This window comes from Rattus norvegicus, chromosome X (assembly GCF_021556685.1).
Source record: "Rattus norvegicus strain SHRSP/BbbUtx chromosome X, alternate assembly SHRSP_T2T, whole genome shotgun sequence".
In the NCBI taxonomy this organism is placed as follows: domain Eukaryota; kingdom Metazoa; phylum Chordata; class Mammalia; order Rodentia; family Muridae; genus Rattus; species Rattus norvegicus.
In genome coordinates, this window is record NC_141554.1 from 100,455,827 (window position 1) to 100,477,204 (window position 21,378).

General features: G+C 37.0%; 1 pseudogene; it reads left to right on the forward strand.

Annotated features, from left to right (window-relative positions):
• The first annotated feature begins 1,838 nt into the window (after positions 1–1,838).
• The window catches only part of Rpl31l1 (ribosomal protein L31-like 1), a 37,883-nt pseudogene continuing 18,343 nt past the window's right edge, over positions 1,839–21,378 (forward strand).

The following is a 21,378-nucleotide window of genomic DNA, read 5'->3' on the forward strand; positions in this document are numbered from 1 at the left end:
CAAACATTGGATGGAGGTCAGGAAAACTTATGGAAGAGTTGGGAGAAGGATTAAAGGCCCTGAAAGGGGATGGGAACACCAAAGGAAGATGAACAGTGTCACCTAACCTGGACCCCTGGAAAGTCTCAGAGAGTGAGCCACCAACCAAAGAACATGCACAGGCTGGACCAAGGCTCCCAGCACATATGGAGCAGAGGACTGCCTTGCCTTACCTCAGTGGGAGAGGATGTGTCTAATCCTGCAGAGGCTTGATGCACCAGGGTGGGGGAATACCAAGGGGGAGGGATCTCACCCACTCAGTGACAAAGAGGAGAAGGAATGGAAGAGTTTTGGAAGAGAGAGAGAGAGAGAGAGAGAGAGAGAGAGAGAGAGAGAGAGAGAATCTGCAGAACAATTGAGAAAGACACTGATATTCACCTCTATCCTACACATGTAAGCACATACATTTATATAAATGTGTGTGTGTGTGTGTGTGTGTGTGTGTGTGTGTGTGTGTGTGTGTGTTAGAAAGCTTGATTTGGTCACTTGAGGCTCCTTTAAGTATTTTTTTCACACTGATGTTGTCTTCAAACATTATTGTTTGTGCAAGTTCACTGTTGTTTTATTTTGCCATGTCTAACACTGTCAATCCCATAATAAGAAATTTTCATCAAAGGGATTTTTTTCATCATTATCATTTCCATTTGGGATATTTTTACATCTACCAGTTTCTTTCTCATATGTTCCTGGTTGTTTCTTTACCTCCATAAGCATATGTAATGTCCTTGTTTACAAATTCTATCATCTCTCATTTTACCATCTGCCTTCTCTATGTTTATAAGTTGCATCTTTTATTATTTTAACACATATAATAATTTTTCTGGATAGAAGACATAGTGAATCTATGTATGGATAACAAGAATTTATAGTATTTTAAAAGCATAGGTGTTGGGCCAGTGAAACTACTCAGTAGGTAAAGGTACCTGTTGCCAAGGCTGACAACCCAAGTTCTATCCTTGGAACTTACATGAGAGAAAATATTTGACCTCCACATACTTTCCCTTCCTTTTTTGCCATAAAAAATGGCAGTTTACCTCTGAAGCATACACAGTACTCTGAATGATATGGACCAAAACTTTAAAAATCATATAGATAAAGTTCAAGTTCATATTCTTATAAGCCACTACGTGCATGAATGGTCCATGGCATCACCACTTTATGTACATTACTACAGTATAGTTCACCAGTCTCTTATTAATACATATAATTTAATAAAAAATACCTTGAGTCTGTACAAAACAGGAATGCTCATGCTGGGTCAAAGGGTACATAATAATTAAATTGAAAGTGCAATATTAAATTATCTTGCATAAAAGTTTACTAGTCTATACACATTGATAACTAGAACATGAGGCTGTCAGTTCTGGATACTAAAATTTTAATCAACATTTATGAACCTAGTCGGCTAAAATATCTCTTTTACACCCTATGTGTATAACAAACACATTAGAGAAATTACCATATTATCTGGATGTATCCTTTCTGTGCAATTTTAGTGGCTATTCTTTTGATTGTTGATGTATAAAGGACCAAAGAGTTTTAAATGTCCATGAACAGAATGAAAAGCCTGTTATTAAAACTTAGTGGGGAACATGCAAAATTACATGGGCAAGGAAGAATAGGAAGAGAAATGCCTGTTTATCCAAGACTTTATTTTATTCCAACAATAATAAAGAGCCAATAAAGGATTTTAGGTGTGTAGCAGTATGACTTAATTTATGTTCTAAAATTTAACAATTTAAATTATTCTGAAAATTAATTAGAAAAAGGAGAAAAATGACAGAGAGAAGAGTGAAACGATGCCTGCTTCAAGAGTCTATGTCTGTGATGATAGTGGCTTAGATGGTAATGGTAGCTATGGAAAGGGAATCATGTTAAAAGGGCAATTTTTAGACACTTCAATCTGCTATTCTTTCCCCATCACATACAATGCACTTTCATCTTCATGTAGTTTCCTTTGTTCCTATTCCGGACCAAGGGATGAGATGCCTTTGCTCTTTTCTGAGACAAACCTCACAGGACATAGTAAAAATCATGCAGTCAAGAAGTCTTTATTAAATGATATGACCCCAGGTAGGTCAACCACATTTGTGGCAGGTCCAATTTCCAAGAGTAGTTAGGCAACAAGCACTGTACTTAATGGGGGATGGGATAAAAGAGTAGATAATAGAGAAATTTGCAAGGGTGAATACACTGTATAAAATTCTCAACAATTAAAAATATTATTTTAAAATATGATTGTACTTTATAGTTCATGAGAGTTTTTAAGAAGCCTTAAAATGACCACATAATCACTTTCCCATGTAAACATTTACCAAAGATTACAGATCATCATATTTTACATATGTTACTTGCCTTTGTTTATATTGGGATGTATGAAGTAAGTTGTTGTTCTCTTTTTTTGTATAGGTTCTTTGAAGTAAGTGATTATGTAAGCTAGAGTATAGTGCAACATATGGCATATAAGTAGGCATTTAATTATTAACAATTTAGAATTATGAAAATGGATATGAAACTTTACATAAGGCATTTATGGTAATACTAATATATTTTCACCTATTAATACCATATATTAATGTTTGTATTGGGAAAAATATATCTGTATTCTTGAAATAGGTCTATAAAATATGATAGATGATTTCCTGTAATGCCAGCTTAATCTACTAGTAGCTTATAATGTTATTCTTCATCTATATTTATGAGTCAATTTGATATTCCTCGATCGTGATTTTGGACCAAGGTTATGGTAACTATAAAATATATTAAGTAGGCAATATAGTAAAAGTTCTTCATTTCAAGGAGCAGAAACTGATAGTACTTAATAGCGAGATTCTAGGGAAAATACTTGGGATAGCACAGCCCTCACAGAAAAATCTTAAAAGGAAGATCAGTGTGAGTACCAGAACCTACCTGAAAATGGGGGTCAGCCTGGGAACCCTAGATGTACACTATACCATGGGACAGTCTGTTCAGTAATTGATATTTCTAACAATCAAATGTTACAGTCAAATTCACTATTCAAAGAAGGAAATATTCCCTGACCCTGCTATTTATTTTCAAATCCAGCCTTGTAATAGGTGACTTTAATAAACTTAGGTCAAAATATATATTGTATGGGTAGAGGCCTAAATAATAAAAGGCAAAACTTGACATTTTCCTTTACTCACTTGGTGGGTGAATTCTTTAACCATACAAAAGAGTTCTGATGTTGGATAGCCATCATATATATATGATACACACACACACACACACACACACACACACACACACACACACTTTATCCTAGAAACAACCCCCAAATTAAGTCCACTAAAGATTATTATAACCATTTTGATGACTTTGAGTAGATGACATTTTATGGTAATTTGTCTGTAAACATTTAAATACCAATAGAATCTCTTGAGTTAAATTCTTAAATATTCATGTCTTAATTTTGTCTATGGTTACTTCCTGTAATAATTAGTCTTCATTGACAATGTCATTAGATATAGAATTATCATGGAAACATATCTCTAGGTGTACTTAGGATGCCATTTCCAGTAAGTTTTAACTGGAGAGGAAAAACTCACTCTGAATGTGAACAGTACCATTCCAAGTGTGTGGTCCTAGACTGAACAAAAAGGAAAAAGCAAACAGAGCACCAACTTCTTTCCCACATCTCTCTGTCTCTTTCTGTCTCTATCTCTATCTCTGTCTCTGTCTCTGTCCGTGTGTGTGTGTGTGTGTGTGTGTGTGTGAGAGAGAGAGAGAGAGAGAGGGAGAGAGAGAGAGAGAGAGAGAGAGAGAGAGAGAGAGAGAGAGAGAGAGGGAGAGGGAGAGAGAGAGAGAGAGAGAGAGAGAGAGAGAGAGAGAGAGAGAGAGAGAGAGACTGACCTACAAACATGCCTTCCAATCACAATGGACTAGATCACCTTACAATGTAAGCCAAAGAAACCTCTGTTAAGTTGCTTCTTGTTATGTAGTTGGCCACAACAGAAAAAAAAAAAAAAAGAATAAAACAAAACTAATATATTACTATTATCCTGATAAATTTTTTCTAGATGTAGAAAAATGAAACAGAGTCACACAAAGTGAAAAGGTACAGTGGGGAAGGCCAAGCATGATTCCACATGCCTATAATGCCAGCATTTGTAGGTAGCAGCAAGAAGAGCATGGTCATCCTTATCTACATAGCAGTATCAAGGCTGGCATGGGCTAAATGAGACCTTACCAAAAAATGCCTTAAAAATCTTTAGAAATCAGCATTATCTTTTATCATTCCCCTATATAATAAATTTTAGCAACCATTTCTCTATGCATTTACACAAACAATGCCAATAGACATGCATTATATGTAGCTTTAGTTTTAAACAAGTAAAATTATCCTAAATATATTGCCAAGATTTCTTTTCACCTGATAGTATAGCAAAGTCCTTCTTGATTCCATTCAGTAGATTCCATATGATTTAAAGGACTGTGTGATGCTCTATCTCCTGACTTACCATAATTTATATAATCAATATTGTCTTGGTGAATATTTTGGTTTCTAACTTCTTGTTTTTACATACTGTAGTGTAAAGAATATACTTCCATTTCTATTTACATAATTGAGTCTACTTAGAGATTAGTGAGTATCTGTCGCTCATTCTCTATTGATTACTTTATTTCATTTTTGAGATTATAATAGAATTCCAACATTTCTCCCTTCCCTTTCCTTCCTCGAATGCTTTCACTATACCCCTTCCCACCTTCCTTCAATTTCATAGCCTCGTTTTTCACTAATTGCTATTACAGGCACTTATTTTAACATCATCATTATGTGTTTAATAAACTCTGTTACATTTTAGTTTATATAGTTCATGGCTAAAATATCTTCACTTTATTATGTTTATAAATTAATATGTGCTAATTTTGCTCCATTATCTTTTTTCTTAAATTATATTGCATTAAGTATCAATTTTCATCTTGTATGTGACTGTCATGCATATATTCATTCATCCATTTATTTTTGACTATGTGTCTAGTGTCTTTATGAAGCAGCACATGTTTGGGCAGGTCACCTCTTAACTCACTGTCTGAATTTTCTTCTTCCATGCATCTGTGTTCCTGCACTTAGAAAGAAAGTTGGGCTCTCTATAAGATCACCAATCTCCAAAGCTATCTTATATGCTTAGATAGTACACTTTTTGATACCAGATGTGCTGGCATAAAATACTTCTAAAATTACTCACCAAATAATTGGTAGTTATAACAGTAAAGCTGAAGCTATCATCAGATTTGGTACTGTAGTAACTTCTTTTCAAGCAGGGCATGGTGACATACAACTGCAGTCTTATTACTAGGCAGGCAAAAGCAGTCAGATGCTTAGAGGTCACCCTAGGCTTTATAAAATGTCTGGTGCCAGCATGAGATCCTCAATGTGACTGTGTTTCAAATAATTTAAACACAAACAAAATTAAAGTTAAATAACTCCTTTCTTACCCAGAGGAGAAAGTATAAAAGAAGTACATAAAGGTAGTATTTCCTCAGTTTCTTATCTTATCCCATCTTTTGATAGATTTCTATCATCCAATCAACCTTCTAACTAAGATCACATGGCTTAACTCCTGATTTTTACTTCTCCATTGAAAGACTCTTTATATAGAATACTGGTATACACTACAGCAAGCTCTACTCCCATGAAACCATATTGTCTCCACTTCAGAGTCCAGATTTACCTTCCCCTGTGTCAATCTACAGTCTAGTGGAATCCCCTTGGATCTAAAATAACATTTATACAAGCATTGAAAAGATAGCATCATTTATCTTTCCTACTTTCTAATATAGGTAGGACAGTGCTGTGCTATTATATTAGACTATAAAACAAGTCCTTCTACCACCTTGGGACCTAGACCATAAGAAATTTTACATTTAGTCACTATTCGAGACTGTTTTTTAAATATATATATATATATATATATATATATCTTTCTAATGCTATTTTACAATTTTTATGTATTTCTTGTACAGCTGAAAATGCCTTTGTCATTTCACCCTACAATTCCCTACATGGATTGATAAAAGGTTGTGAATATATAATAATGTAATAGTTGTATGAAATTTGGAATAGAATAGTAGAATGACTATGTCTAGGATGGATGATACCATGGGAGAAATGGATTATACATTGAATTGTGATTTGTATCGATTGATTGGGTTTGGTAGTAACAGAAAAAATATGTCTATGCTATGCATGTGACCTTTAGTTTCTTTGAAATCCACAAAGGATGTGAGTATATGGAACATCATATTTCATAATAGAAACAGTGGTAATGCTGTTGCTCAATGGTAGAACAATTGCTTTGTAAGCATAAGGCTCCTGGTTCAATCTTCACTACTATACTCACAAAAAAGATCATTTAAGAGAATTCCAATAATACAGTACTACCACCCTGCAATAGTCAAGTCTTTCTGTTCTGGTCTAATAGGGAAGAATAGATCTAAGGAGTCTTCAGGTTGTTTATGAATGACTAATGATATTTTCCTTGTCCTTGTGGCATTTGTCATCTCTGCCTCTATTCCAGATCTGCTCTATGCTCCACTGGCATCATCTGCTTCCACAACACCTCTGAAGTCAACCACCATGTGATAAGCTCATTTCTCTATCACATTTCAACAGTCATTTGTGGTATTATGTGTATAGCAGTACACTACTATGTAATAAACAGCAATGACCCTATGCTTTTGAGCTCTTAGTTTGACTCTAATGATAATTTGATCTACTGCGTATCAGAACTTGGCACTGCCACCCTGACCCTGAGCTTTTAGCACAGAAAACTTCCACGTGGGCTCTACTGAATCACCTCATCTTCCTTATACAAACTATTGTGTTCCTGATTGAACAGATTACGTCAAAAATATAGTTTCATAATGATAGCTCCTTCTGGCTTATTCACCTGGATTCTTGTCTTTGTGCTAGAAGCACAAATCAATGTCAGCTTATCCAGTTATTATAGCTCAGATCAGAATCTGCAAGCCTTCACATAAGTAAATAAAATTCAAATAGGTCTTCTGTGCTAGACATCTAGACACCTGGACATAAATGATTACACACAGTATTAGACTCTCACTGTGGAACTACCACTACACTTCCATAGGTTTTTTAACTAACAGATAACAAGCCAGAACAAAATGAGAGGAAACATGAAAAACATGTATAAATCACAGTGTTTTACAAATACAATCTATTAGTATTTGGTGCCTATTACCTGTAACTAAACTGAAAATGACTTTATATTTTTAGTTTTAAGCAAAAGCTAGAACATAGTATATATTATTAAAGTAATATATACAGTTTACATGTATATAACTAGATAATTTGCTTTTTGTTGACAATATATACATAAGAACATACTCTCAGAGAACAAGATCAAGAAGTAGCAGTTGAAATTAAAATGATGAAGTCTCATATACTCAAAATGACTGCTATAAATGGAGACTACTCTCACAGTTCCTGTAGAAACATAATTAATATTCATGTGAAGATACAGTTTTATTTACAAATATCATGGTTTTCAGTATACTTTGTTTTAAACTGCTCCCATAAAGGAAAATCACATTCACTACCACTGTAGAAATACACACTAATAATTATATGTAGATATAGTTAAAGTTTTCAATATTAATAAGTATATCAAGTAATTTGTCCTAAAGTACAGGCTTATAAAAGAAAATTACTTTCATAACCATTTGAGAGCTTAATTACTAATCAAACATTGATACTGTTTTAGTTTCAAATATTAGAGTTTATTGTGTGATACTTGAAAATAATTGACTCTAAAAACATTTATTTTCTACAATCCTTGAAAACCAAATGCTTAACATAAACCACAAAATGTTCACCATAACAATGCTTTCAAAGTCTGTTTACTAGAACATGAATTTGGAACAAAAATAAAAAATATGATTTGAATGCCAGCAATGCTTATATTCTATCCCAGAAAGACGCAGGAGTGTGTCAATAACATTCCCATTGGTCTAAAGCAGGAATGTCTGCCAGAGCCCTGACTCACAAGCAGCCTGTTGGCAAAATTTAGCTGAAAAGCCTGCAGTTGATTGTGTTCCAACAATAAACAGCCTATCATTACTGCCAATAAAAAGCACTAAGAAGGACGGAAGCATCCACATTTTGGTCTTCCTCCTTTAGCTTCATGTGGTTTGTGAATTATATCTTAGGTAATTTGAACTTTTGGGCTAATATCCACTTATGAGTGAGTGCATCCCATGTGTGTTATTTTGTGACTGGCTTACATAATTCAGAATGATATTTTCTAGTTCCATCAATTTGCCTAAGAATTTCATGAAGTCATTTTTCTTAATAGCTGAGTAGTACTCCATTGTGTAATGTACCACATTTTCTGTGTCCATTCCTCTGTTGAAGGACATCTGCGTTCTCTCCAGCTTCAGTTATTATAAATATGGCTGCTATGAACATACTGGAGTATGTTTCCTTGTTATATATTGGAGCATCTTTTGGGTATATTCCCAGTAGTGGTGTAGCTGGGTCCTCAGGTAGTACTGTGTCCAATTTTCTGAGGAAACTCCAGGCTGATTTCCAGAGCGGTTGTACCAGATTGGAATCCCACAAACAATGGAGTATTCTTCTTTCTCCACATCCTCGCCAGCATCTGTTGTCACCTGAGTTTTTTATCTTAGCCATTCTGACTGGTGTAAGGAGGAATCTCAGGGATGTTTTGATTTGCATTTCCCTGATGACTAAGGATGTTGAACATTTCTTTAGGTGTTTCTCAGCCATTCAATATTCCTAAGATGAGAATTCTTCGTTTAGCTCTTTAACCCATTTTTAATAGGGTTATTGGGTTCTCTTTAACATATTTTCTTGAGTTCTTTAAATATATTGGATAGTAGCCCTCTATCAGATGTAGGATTGGTAAAGATCTTTTCCCAATATGTTGGTTGCCATTTTGTCATATTGACAATATAGATGCTTCAGTTGTTTTTTTAGAAGGGGGAACAAAATACTCAAGGGAGGAAATTCTGAGATAAAGTGCAGAGCAGAGACTGAATGAAAGGTCATCTAGAGACTACCCCACCTGGGGATCCATCCCACATATAGACAACAAACCCAGACACTAAGGTGTATGCCAAAAAATGCTTGCAAACAGGAGCCTGAGAGGCTCTGCCAGAACCTGACAAATACAGAGGTAGATGCTCACAGACAAACACTGGACATAGAACAGGGTCCCCAATTGCACGGAGCCATATTGGATTTGGGCCTAGCCACTTTCTGACTGCATAGCTCAAAGTGACTAGGTGACTCTGGGCTGTTTGGCCACAGATATTCACCCCTAAGATGACTGCCATAAGTCTTAAGATTGTTAGACAAAGCCTCTCCCATGAATTTACGGCACAGGAAGATAACATTCAAGGGATGCCTCAGCTCCCTTAGCAGATACCTGTTATCTCCTGAATCAACACCCGGTGTCTCCACCGCCTGACCTCTTTGCCTCCAGCTATCACTACCTATATCAGCACCTCCCCCTCCTCTGTGTTTCACAAAGGACACTCCCCCTACCTGAAAGCCTTAAAAACTGTAACGTTCACCCCAATAAACGAGACCTTGACAACAGAACTTTTGCTTGGTCTCCTTCTCTTCACCCCCATTTTGGCCCACAGGTAGAAAGCCTCTTCAGGACCCTGAATAACTGGGTCCCCGCTGGCGGGGACACCCAATATAGGAGTTAGATAAAGTACTGAAGGAGCTGAAGGGGTTTGCAACCCTATAGGAAGAACAATAGCAACCAACCAGACCCTCCCAGAGCTCCTAGGGACTAAACCACCAAAAAAAGTGTACACATGGGGGGACCCATGAATCCAGCCACATATGTAGCAGAGGATGACTTTGTAGGACATCACTGGGAGGAAAGGCCCTTGGTCCTGTGAAGGCTCAATGCCCCAGTGTAAGAGAATGCCAGGGCAGGGAGGTGAGGGTGGCTAGGTAGGTAGGGGAGCAAGAACCAGGGAGAGAGAGGATGGAATAGGGTTTTTTTCAGAGGGGAAAGAGGGAAAGGGGATAACATTTAAAATATAAGGAAATAAAATATCCAATAAAAATTTTAAAAAAAGAAAAGTAGTATGATATAGAAAATTATTAAGACTATGGCATAATTCGGCTTAACCAAGCTATAATATGCATACATGACAACTCTTTTTGTTTGTTCATTTCAGGTTTTTGTTCCTTTGAACAGGATCTCATGTACCTGGTCTCAAACTCACTGTGTAGTCTAGGGTGTCCTTAATTTTCCTACCTCTGCTCTTCAAGTACTAAAATTACAGGCTGTGCTACCCCATGCTCAACTAAACTATTCATTCATTCATTCATTCATTCATTCATTCATCCTTTTTTATATCCTGACTGCAATTTCTGCTCCCTCCCCTCCTCTCAGGCACACCTAAAACCTCCTGTCTTCTCAGAATTCCATCTCCTCCTTCTCCATTTCTCTCTAGAAAATGGCAAGCCTCCCATGGATATCAACCAAACATGGCATACCAAAGCTAGGTGAGGCAATACACTAGGAGTAAAGGGTCCACAAGTCAAAGATAGCAAACGGATAGAACTTGAAAAGATTATCCTGAATGAGAGCATCTAGATCCGGAGAGACAAACATGGTATATACTCACTTAAAGTCAATATTAGCAGTAAAGGAAAGGATAATCAGGCTACAATGCACAGACCCAGAAAAGCAAAGTAACAGGGAGGGCCCAACCAGGATCACTTGAGTCTCACTGAGAAGGGAAATAGAACAGACATTGTGGGTAGACAAGAAAAAAAAAATTGGATGGAAGGAGTGAGGATGGAAACAGGTGGGGTGCAATGGGAAGGGGATGAACTGAAAGAATACTGAGAGAGACAACTCTACTGTAGGGCTCATCTCTTGGGGTGAACTGGAAACCTACTGTGATGAAGCTCCCAGAATCTGCGAGGGTGATCCTAACTAAGGCAATGAGGGTTATGGAGCCTGAACTGGCCATCTCCCGTAACCAGCCAAGAAGTCTTGTCTCCAGCACCAATTCTGCCTATGTATTGGTAGACTTCCAGCCATGATGATAATGGACTGTACCTCTGAGAGAGTATCAGCCAGCCCCAACTTAATGCTTTCCTTTATAAGAGTTGCCTTGGTCTTGGTTTCTCTTCACAACAATGAAATCCTAAGACACCAATTCAGCCACAAAACCTTCTTCCCACAATCTGCCCTACCTACAAGATGTCCTGATGTAAAGGTGGCCCAGAAACTGAGAGAGTGGACAACCAATAACTGGTTCAGCTTGAGACCCATACCATCAGAAACAGTCCACCCCTGACACTGTCAGAAGGGCCAAGAACTAGATGCTGGATAGCCCAGAAACTTAGGATAGAACTAAACACAATGGGCAAAAAAAAAAAAAAATCAGTAATAGGATGATTTCACAATATATTCTCATGGAATTAATTTGAGTAGGTATTCGAAGGATGACTGTCAGTGTAGTCAATTCTCTGATTTGGGGGGATGATTAACTTGTTTGTGAATTATCTATGTTCTGCTTTTTCTCCAATGGTTTCCTTTGGTTGGCAGCCTTTGACCATTTCACTGTTCATTAGCACCTGCAAAGGATACCCGAAATCAGATGAGGTCCCACTACTCAATTATATTCCTCATTATCGGCTTCACAGGACTCTGTCCAAGAGGTAGTTACAAATATCATGTAAAATCAGGTTTCTCAATTATCAGTAGATTTCATTTATCCTTGTTTCTTCTGTCCCTCGTGACCTTGCATAATCTGTACTTGGCTGAATATACAGATTTTTGTCTTGCCATATGGAGAAAGGAAAGTGAATCTTTAATAGAAAAATTAAAGATGCTAGCTTTCTCGTGTTTCTATTGAGAATTTTCTCCCCATTTTCCCTTTTATACAGCATTTGAGTCTCTGGGAATACTTAATAATTATCTGTTTAACTTACTACTGTAATTTGTTTAAAAAAAAACCTTGAAAGTAATCTTATGAACATGTGGGTATTTAGCTACATTTTTCAGATTTGAAAGGTTGCTTGTAAGGACTTTAAACACTTGATTTGGTCACTCATTGCTTATACTAACCTCTATCAGATTTATAGTCATGGAATTCCAGTAATAACATGCTATTGAAAGTTCTTCCTATGATGCATGAAAAAGGGTGGCCTCCATAGAAAGTATGACTTGTGCAATTTTATAGATATTTTCTTTATTGTCACCTTTGTTGCTGTGGATTTGCACGTTTGTATTATAAAGCAGTACATATCTCTTTTAGAAATTCAGAGTAGGGGCTGGAGAGATGGCTCAGCGGTTAAGAGCACCCGACTGCTCTTCCAGAGGTCATGAGTTCAATTCCCAGCAACCACATGGTGGCTCACAACCATCTGTAAAGAGATCCGATGCCCTCTTCTGGTGTGTCTGAAGACAGCTACAGTGTACTTATATATAATAAAATAAATCTTAAAAAAAAAAAAGAAATTCAGAGTAATCAAAATGTCCATAGTTCTACTAGTGCTGAAGAATGACTATATTTTAGTATATACTTTAGAAACTTTCTGTTAATAGACAACTCATGTTCTTCCAAGTAGGATTTTATCTATAAAACTGTCTTATCACTTTATATTTTTATTAAATTATTAATATAATTTTATATGTGCTTGTTTGTGTTTCTGTGTGTATGGACATGTACATGACAGAATGAGTATGTGGAGGTCAAATGATAACTTAGGGAGTCAGGTCTCTCCTTCTAACCTGTGCATCATTGAACTTCACAGCAAGTACCTTTATCTCCTGAGCCATACTGCTAGCCCATGAAGTCAATAAATCAGATATATTTTTCTGTGATTATGAATGTACTTTAATAATGTTCTTTAAGTTGACCACATCATATGTAAGTTGTTATGCCAAGGACCAGCCTTGGCTTGGAGAGGGGTTCTTGAGAGAATGGGGTGTTTAAGAGCAGTGAAAAAAGTGACTCAAAGTCAAATCATGGGTTACAAACTGATGGCCTATGTTCTGCTCAAGACAGCTTTCCAGATTGTCTATGTTCTGATTTTTCTGGAGATGTCCAGACAGCTCTCTGCTTGAGACAGCTTTTTTTGCAATTCTAAACACTCTCTGGATAGCTGAGCTCTTGCAGATCAAAATCCCAATTTTTAATTTACATATCAATGTAGTCATTACAACAGGTTCCCTTTTGATTATCCCTCAAATCAGCATCCCACTATCCCAGCCCCTTGATTGTTAGAGACAGCAAACATAATCACAGACAATTAAAATAGCTGAATGGGACCCTGCCCTTAAATGAACATTCTTACTGGCCCTAGACTTTAACTTCTCTATCTTAGACTGACCTTGAACTCAGGCATCCACATGCCTTTGTAAGAACCAACAAAAAACCTTAGTGAGGTGGGGTTTTACCTTGTGATCATCACTCCCTAAATATCTATATCTCCTTCCTTACTATCTTTCTCACAAGCTGGCTTAAAGTACAAGTTCCTTTAGATCTGTGACACTCCTTATTCAATTAATATTACACCCTTATATTTTGCATAGTTGAGAAATTGTAAATTTTCAAACTCACATTTTCAGCATTCTTTCCTACAGCCTTAAGGGCCCTTTTCAGTTTCCCCCTTTGCTACCCCCCTCCCCCCACTTCTATGAGTATGTCCCCCCTCCCATGAACCCACTCCATCTCACTGCCCTGGCATTCCCGTACACTGGGGAAATGAGCCTTTACAGGACCACAGGTTTATCCTCCTATTGATACCAGACAATGTCAACTTCTGCTACATATGTGGCTGGAGCCATGGATCCCTCCATGTGTACTCTTTGGTTGGTGGTTTATTCACTAGAAGCTCTGGAGGTTCTGGTTGGTTGATATTGATGTTCTTTCTATGGGTTTGCAAAAGCTCTTCAGCTCTTTCAATCCTTTAACTCGTTCACTGGGGGCCCCATGCTCAGTCCAATGGTTAACTGCAAGCATCTTCATCTGTATCCAGAAGGCTCTGGCAGAGCCTCTCAGGAGACAACCATATCAGGCTCCTGTCAGCAAGCACTTTATGGCATCAATAATAGTGTCTAGGTTTGGGTTTGGTACCTGCATATGTGATTGAGAATTTTTTTCTATAAGTATTCAGATGTGTATTTAAATACTTTGCTTTACAAATGACAAATTATAATATTAGTGAGAATATATACATTTTCAATAACTGTTTTGTTTGACTTTTCAACATAGGATTTCTCTGTGTAGCTCTGGCTGTTCTAAAACTTGCTTTGTAGACCAGGTTGGCATCGAACACACACAGATACAGATGCCTCTGCCTCCCAAACACAAAAACTAAAGGTGTGTGCCACTGAGCCTAGCAAGATTATATGAATTTTAAAGGAATGAAAGCAGCAATACTTCCCTTAGGATCTAAAACTTCAGAGTTCTGTAGGCTTCTTGTATGTTCATGGGCATCTCCTTCTTTAGGTTAGGGAAATTTTCTTCTATAATTGTGTTGAATATATTACTAACTGGCCATCTAAGTTGGGAATCTTCACACTCTTTTAGGCCTATTATACTTAGGTTCTATCTTCTCATTGTGTCCTGGATTTCCTGGATGTTTTGGGTTAGGAGCTTTTTTAATTTTTCATTTTCTTTGACCATTGTGTGAATGTTTTCTATGGTATCTTCTGCCCCTGAGATTATCTATATTCTCTTATATTCTGTTGGTGATACTTGCATCTATGACTCTTGATCTGTTTCCCAGGTTTTCTATCTCCAGGGTTGTCTCTCTTTGTGATTTCATTATTGTTTTTATTTCCATTTTTAGATCCTGAATGGCTTTGTTCAATTCCTTCACCTATTTGGTTGTGTTTTCCTATAATTCTTTAAAGGATTGTATTTGTTTCCTCTTTAAGGGCTTCTATTTCTTTACCTGTGTTCTCCTGTATTTCTTTAAGGGAATTATTTGTGTCCTTCTTAAAGTTTTCTATCATCATCATCATGAGATGTGACTTTAAATCCAAATCTTGCTTTTCCGATGTGTTGGATAACCAAGACTTGTTGTGCTAGGGGAACTGGGTTCTGATAAGGCCAAGTAGTCTTGGTTTCTGTTGCTTATGTTCTTGTGCTTGCCTCTCACCATCTGGTTGTTTCTGGTGTTAGTTATTCTTGCTGCTTCCGACTGGAGCTTCCCCTCCTATGGGCCTATGAGCCTATGGTCTCAGGAGTGAGAGCACTCCTAGGAGACCAACTCTCTCTGGGCATATTTTGGGTATGGAGGACAGCCTTAGCTCTGGGTGCAGATAGAGCCCAGAAGTGATCTAAAACTTAGGAAGCAGTGAACCTTTCTCAAGGATCTCCAGTCCACATATCCACATCCTAACTATCAAGTGCTCTTTAAAAATTTTATTTGTTTATTTTTATAATCTACTAAGTGCTGCCTATATAGATATCAATGAGTGACCACTTACTAGAATATGGTCAATCTACTAAGACCACAAACCTAGAGAGAACACATTCTCCTTCACTCATTAGCCATCAAATGTCAAAGAGTCTTCAGCTATAGGTAGGGGATCATCTGCCTCTATACAATCCATGCCACAATACTGACAAGCTTGCTCTTATGTAGGTCTTATGCTGCTCAGATTTCCTGAGTGTAACAGTCTTATCATATCCAGAAGGAACTGTTAAGTCCTTGACCTCCTGCTTTATATCTCCTTCCCATTTCTAAAATGTCCCATGAGTACTAAGGGATGGATGTTTTGAACCTACTCTCCATATATTATTTTCTTCACACTTTGACTAGGTATAAATCTCTGTACTATGCACCATCCACTGAACAAAGATACTTCCCCAATGAGGACTAAGAGTTACACTAATCTCCAGGTAAAGTGCATATTTTTAGAAGACAATTTGATGCTAGGGCATTAAATCTTTATAGTTTACTGATACCTATCAGTTTAAGAAGACATGTTCCAATATATCTGGTTTATTTTTATTATAAAATTGAATCACTACCTGAATTTATTTTAATGTGCTTAAATAACCTGCAGTAAAGTATTATTTCTTTGCTCTGTATTCTGAATATTCTATGGATTATATTCAATTATTAGATGTTACATAAAAGAAAGATACTAAAACTCTATGTCTATATTTTACAGGCAAGACCAGCAAGATGGCTCAACAGATAAGTGATTACCACATAAGCCTGATGACCAGAGTTTACTCCTTAGAATCCAAATAAAGACAGAAAAAGAGAATTGACTCCACAAAGTTTTCCTTTCACCTCCATACTCACATCATAATCTCTCTCTCTCTCTCTCTCTCTCTCTCTCTCTCTCTCTCTCTCTCTCTCTCTCTCTCCCTCTCTCTCTCACACACACACACACACACCATACATTCATATAATAATGAAAAATACTTTTCCATAATTTTTGATACCTTAGACAGTTACATTTATGTTTATACATATTTTCTAAAACTCCCATGTAACATTTTATACCCTAATTGTTCAAATGTACAGAGTGACAATAGAGCTACGTGTTTCATGATTCAGGAAAGTACAAAAGTTATTACAGAAACAAATAGTAATTTCCAAGCAATTCCAAGGTCAAGGCAATCTAAAATCATGATGAAATCTTCAACAATTTTTATTCTTTAACATTGTCATATCTGTATATTTTTAATTTTGTTTGTTTTCACCATCAATATCCACTTTTGTTTCCCTATGAGTAATTTCCTTCAAGCAAGCCCCTTTGTACTTTAATATTTATTTTAAATCATTGAGTTTAATTGTGGTGGCTTACTTGAGCGTGAGTGGAGTGTTATTTATTGAAGTATGGACATATTATCAGTTGTTTAAGCACTGAAAAAATGTTACCCCTGTTCCCAGAAACCATCAACTACCATAGTCTCTCAGTGATGGATAGAGCCTCATGAATGCCACCCTCTTTGCATGATGAAATGGTGACAGGCCTAATTTTGTGTAAGTCTCCTGAAACTACAGTGAGTTCGTGAGTACAGTTGCCATTTGATATCCAAAAACACTTTCACAGTAGTCCTTGCCATGCTCTGGTGCTTTCACTTTTCCTACCTGCTTTCCTATAATGTTCACTGAGATTTGTAGAGGGGGATATTGATAACTCATTTAAAGCCAAGCATTCCAAAGTCACATATTCTCAGCTCTTTGACCAGTTAGAGGTCTCTATAGTAACCACTGCCTGTTTAAAAATTAAGGTTCTCTGATGAAGGCTGAGAGTGCACAACACTAATAAAAATCCGGACCACATGAAGGCACCACCTTATGACCACCATATATATTTAGCAAAATAATAGTAATAAATACCTTGGGTTGATGACATTCCCTATCTGCAGGCTCTTGACTATGCTTACAATCCTAGTTTCTTCCTTGGAAGCCATCCTCAAACCCAAGCATAGAGAGATTGGTTATCTATATAATAATCATGATATTACACTAGTAATATTGTCTGGCATATCATTATTGTACCTTGCAGGGTACATAGCCGGGTAAAACAGTTGTTGATTTTTCTTCTCCAGTAGACTGAATAGCATCTTCCAAAGCTATGAAAAGTATCCAGATAGGAGAAAACTTCTATCTCAGTCACAATTTGAATACACAGTGTCCTGCAACCCAAGTGTGTAGTGCCTTCCAAAATAGATGCTTAAAATCTAGTTCTATGTGGCAGCCAAGAGCAATGGCAATTGTCTGAAATGCTTTGAGATATTCTGAAACCTCTCAGATCAACAATTCATGAGGGACTATTCCATACATTGATAATATTTGACTTTTTGGAGGAACATTACATACTCATTCATATATTTTTAAATTATGTTTTTCCAATAGTTCTACAAAATAGAAAGTTTGTATCACACTTTTTCATGTATTCTTAGATTTTTTTTTCTCTTTTTTTTTTTTTTTTTTTATTAACGTGAGTATTTCTTATATACATTTCGAGTGTTATTCCCTTTCCCGGTTTCCGGGCAAACATCCCCCTCCCCCCTCCCCTTCCTTATGGGTGTTCCCCTCCCAACCCTCCCCCCATTGCCGCCCTCCCCCCATAGACTAGTTCACTGTGGGTTCAGTCTTAGCAGGACCCAGGGCTTCCCCTTCCACTGGTGCTCTTACTAGGATATTCATTGCTACCTATGAGGTCAGAGTCCAGGGTCAGTCCATGTATAGTCTTTAGGTAGTGGCTTAGTCCCTGGAAGCTCTGGTTGCTTGGCATTGTTGTACTTTTGGGGTCTCGAGCCCCTTCAAGCTCTTCCAGTTCTTTCTCTGATTCCTTCAATAGGGGACCTATTCTCAGTTCAGTGGTTTGCTGCTGGCATTCGCCTCTATATTTGCTGTATTCTGGCTGTGTCTCTCAGGAGCGATCTACATCCGGCTCCTGTCGGTCTGCACTTCTTTGCTTCATCCATCTTGTCTAATTGGGTGGCTGTATATGTATGGGCCACATGTGGGGCAGGCTCTGAATGGGTGTTCCTTCAGTCTCTGTTTTAATCTTTGCCTCTCCCTTCCCTGCCAAGGGTATTCTTTTTCCTCATTTAAAGAAGGAGTGAAGCATTCACATTTTGATCATCCGTCTTGAGTTTCGTTTGTTCTAGGGTATCACACTTTTTCATGTATTCTTAGATTTGATTAACTCTTTCTCTCACCTTGGCTTTCTGTATTACCTTCATTCCTGTCTATACCTTCTTTCTTCAGTATTTCCTATCTCTACTTCCACATCTATAAAGCAGCATGGCTGCTCTGGCAAGAGATAATATCCAAAGACCTTGTAGGTATATATGATCCAGTTGGAATGCAGATACACCCCAGATTACACTATGCTCTGACTGGGATACAGGCAGACCCTTAATATGCACCATTAATCCCTAACAATGAAGGTAAGGTGAGTTTGTAAAAAAAAAAAAAAAAAAAAAAAAAAACAGCCATATTTTAAAGTGTCATCTAGTTGAGGGGCAGACAAAATGATGAATCAGAGAAAGATTTTACAGAATGAGTCAGAGATAGGATATGCTATGCACAACTCACATGAGAACAGCCAAGGAAGAGAGGCTACTTAAAAGAAGGGAGAGAAAAAAAGGTATGATGGGTAGAAAAATTAGATTGCATGAAGGCTAGAAGATTCCAGGACTAGTCTAGGGAAAGTTAGAACATAAAAAGAAACACTCTGGGCTCAGCCAAAGCTTGGTTATGGCTCTCATCTCATCCTTTACTCTTAGGAAGTAAAAGTTACATTTACACATATCACTTATATTCTATTATCCTTCTTCCTCTAGTGGACTCTCCCTGCTTTTCTTGCCTTCCTTGACACTCCAAGTAAAACACAATGGTCTAAGAATGAAAAGCTAGAATACATATATGAGAAATAAAAAGCAGTGTTTCTCCATCTGGCCGATGCTTATCTCAAGTCAGTATAATTTTATCCAGTTCCATCCATTTACTTGCAAATTTCATAATTTCGTTTTTCTTAACAGCTCAATAATATTCCACTGTAAAATGTATTACATTTTCATTATGCATTCATCACCTAATGAACATCTCGCCTGATTCCATTTCCTGACTGTTGTGAATAAGGGAGCAATGAGCATGAATGTGCAAGCATCTCTGTAAGAGAACATAGAGTCATCTGAGTATACGACCAGCAGTGGCATAGCTGGATAACAAAGAAATGTACTTTTAACGCTTTGAGAAATAGCCATGATTTCCATTAGTGACTGTATCAGTTCTGTACTCTTCCGACACTGAACAGGCCTCTCTCTATACGTGTCACTATTTGTTGTGATTGTTTTCTTAATAATATATATTCTGACTGATATCAGATGGAATCTCAAATTAATTTCAATTTTCAGTTTTCTGATGGCTAAGGGTATAATATAATCCTAATTTCTCCAGTCTTTTAAGTCTGTTAAGACATGTTCATTTCATTATATGGCATCTTTTATCCTTCCATTTGCTCAGGTCCAAAAATTCAGAATTGTCTTTGATCTATTTTCCTCTCTTGCACCCATATTTGGGGGTTCCTATATTCAATCACGCCATGTTATATAACCTATTTTTTTCAGGTGTGGATTTTTCTCTTAAGTAATTTTTTTTAAATTTTTGAAATAGGGTTTTTAATTTTTCTTCAAGGCTGACCTTGAACTCATGATCTTCCTCTATCAACTTCTCAAAAATAACACCAATGAAGCAAGAGAAGAAACTTTTGGAGGTGAATGTGTATGTTTAGAAAATAGACTGTGATAATGGTTTCTTTAATATTTATCTTCAACCTTAGTGTGGTGGTTTGAATGAAAAATGTCCCCTGTAGACTCTGGTATTTGAACCCCTGATCTCCAGACGGGTGGCCCTGTTTGGAGAGGTAATTGTAAGTGCAGTTTTGCTGGAGGAATTAAGGCACTGCGGATAAGCTTTAAGAGGTCATAGCCTCATCCTACTTGAATTTTGCTGTGTAGGTTACTGCTTATGTTTAAAGATGGTGATCATGATTGCTCTGCTCCAGCCTCCTGCTGCCATGCCTCCTTGCCATTGGATTCTCTTGGAAACCACTAATCCAAATAACCTCTTTCTTCCATAAGTTGCTTTGGTCATGGTATTTTATCAAACCAAAAGAAAACTAACATACATAGCAATACACACAGAAACACAAACACAAACACACACACACACACACGCACACACACAGAGAGAGAGAGAGAGAGAGAGAGAGAGAGAGAGAGAGAGAGAGAGAGAGAGCTTTTCCATATATCAATTATGCCTTGGCACAGTGTTACTGTTTTAAACAAATTACATCAGATACCTTAAGAATATTTCCTCAATATGGCCAGTTCTCATAATTGCCAATGCTACAACCCAGATCCAAAACATATTAGGCACTTATTGTAGTATTATAGTTGTTTCTTAACTGTGCTCTTTATTGAACATTTGTACTTCCGTGTTTTATTCTTTACATGATATATAAATAAATACCTGTCAGCATATGTTAGATTGAGTCACCCTTTACCTTGAAAGTTTACACTGCAATCTCACCACACTTTGAGTCAAAACCAAAATCTTCTTAAGGAATACACTAACTCTGGAGAACATTTCATTACATTATCACTTAGGAGTCTTCAGAATCCTTTTTCTTCCTCTCCTTTCTGTCTGACTTCATGTTAGCCAAAACTGATTTCATAATTTTCTTTCATTTTCCCACTTTTTTCTTTATTTTCTTTATGTGTATGTATGTGTGTTCATGTATATAGTATGTGTGCATGTGTGTCTGTATATTTCTGTGTATGTAAATACATGTTATGTGA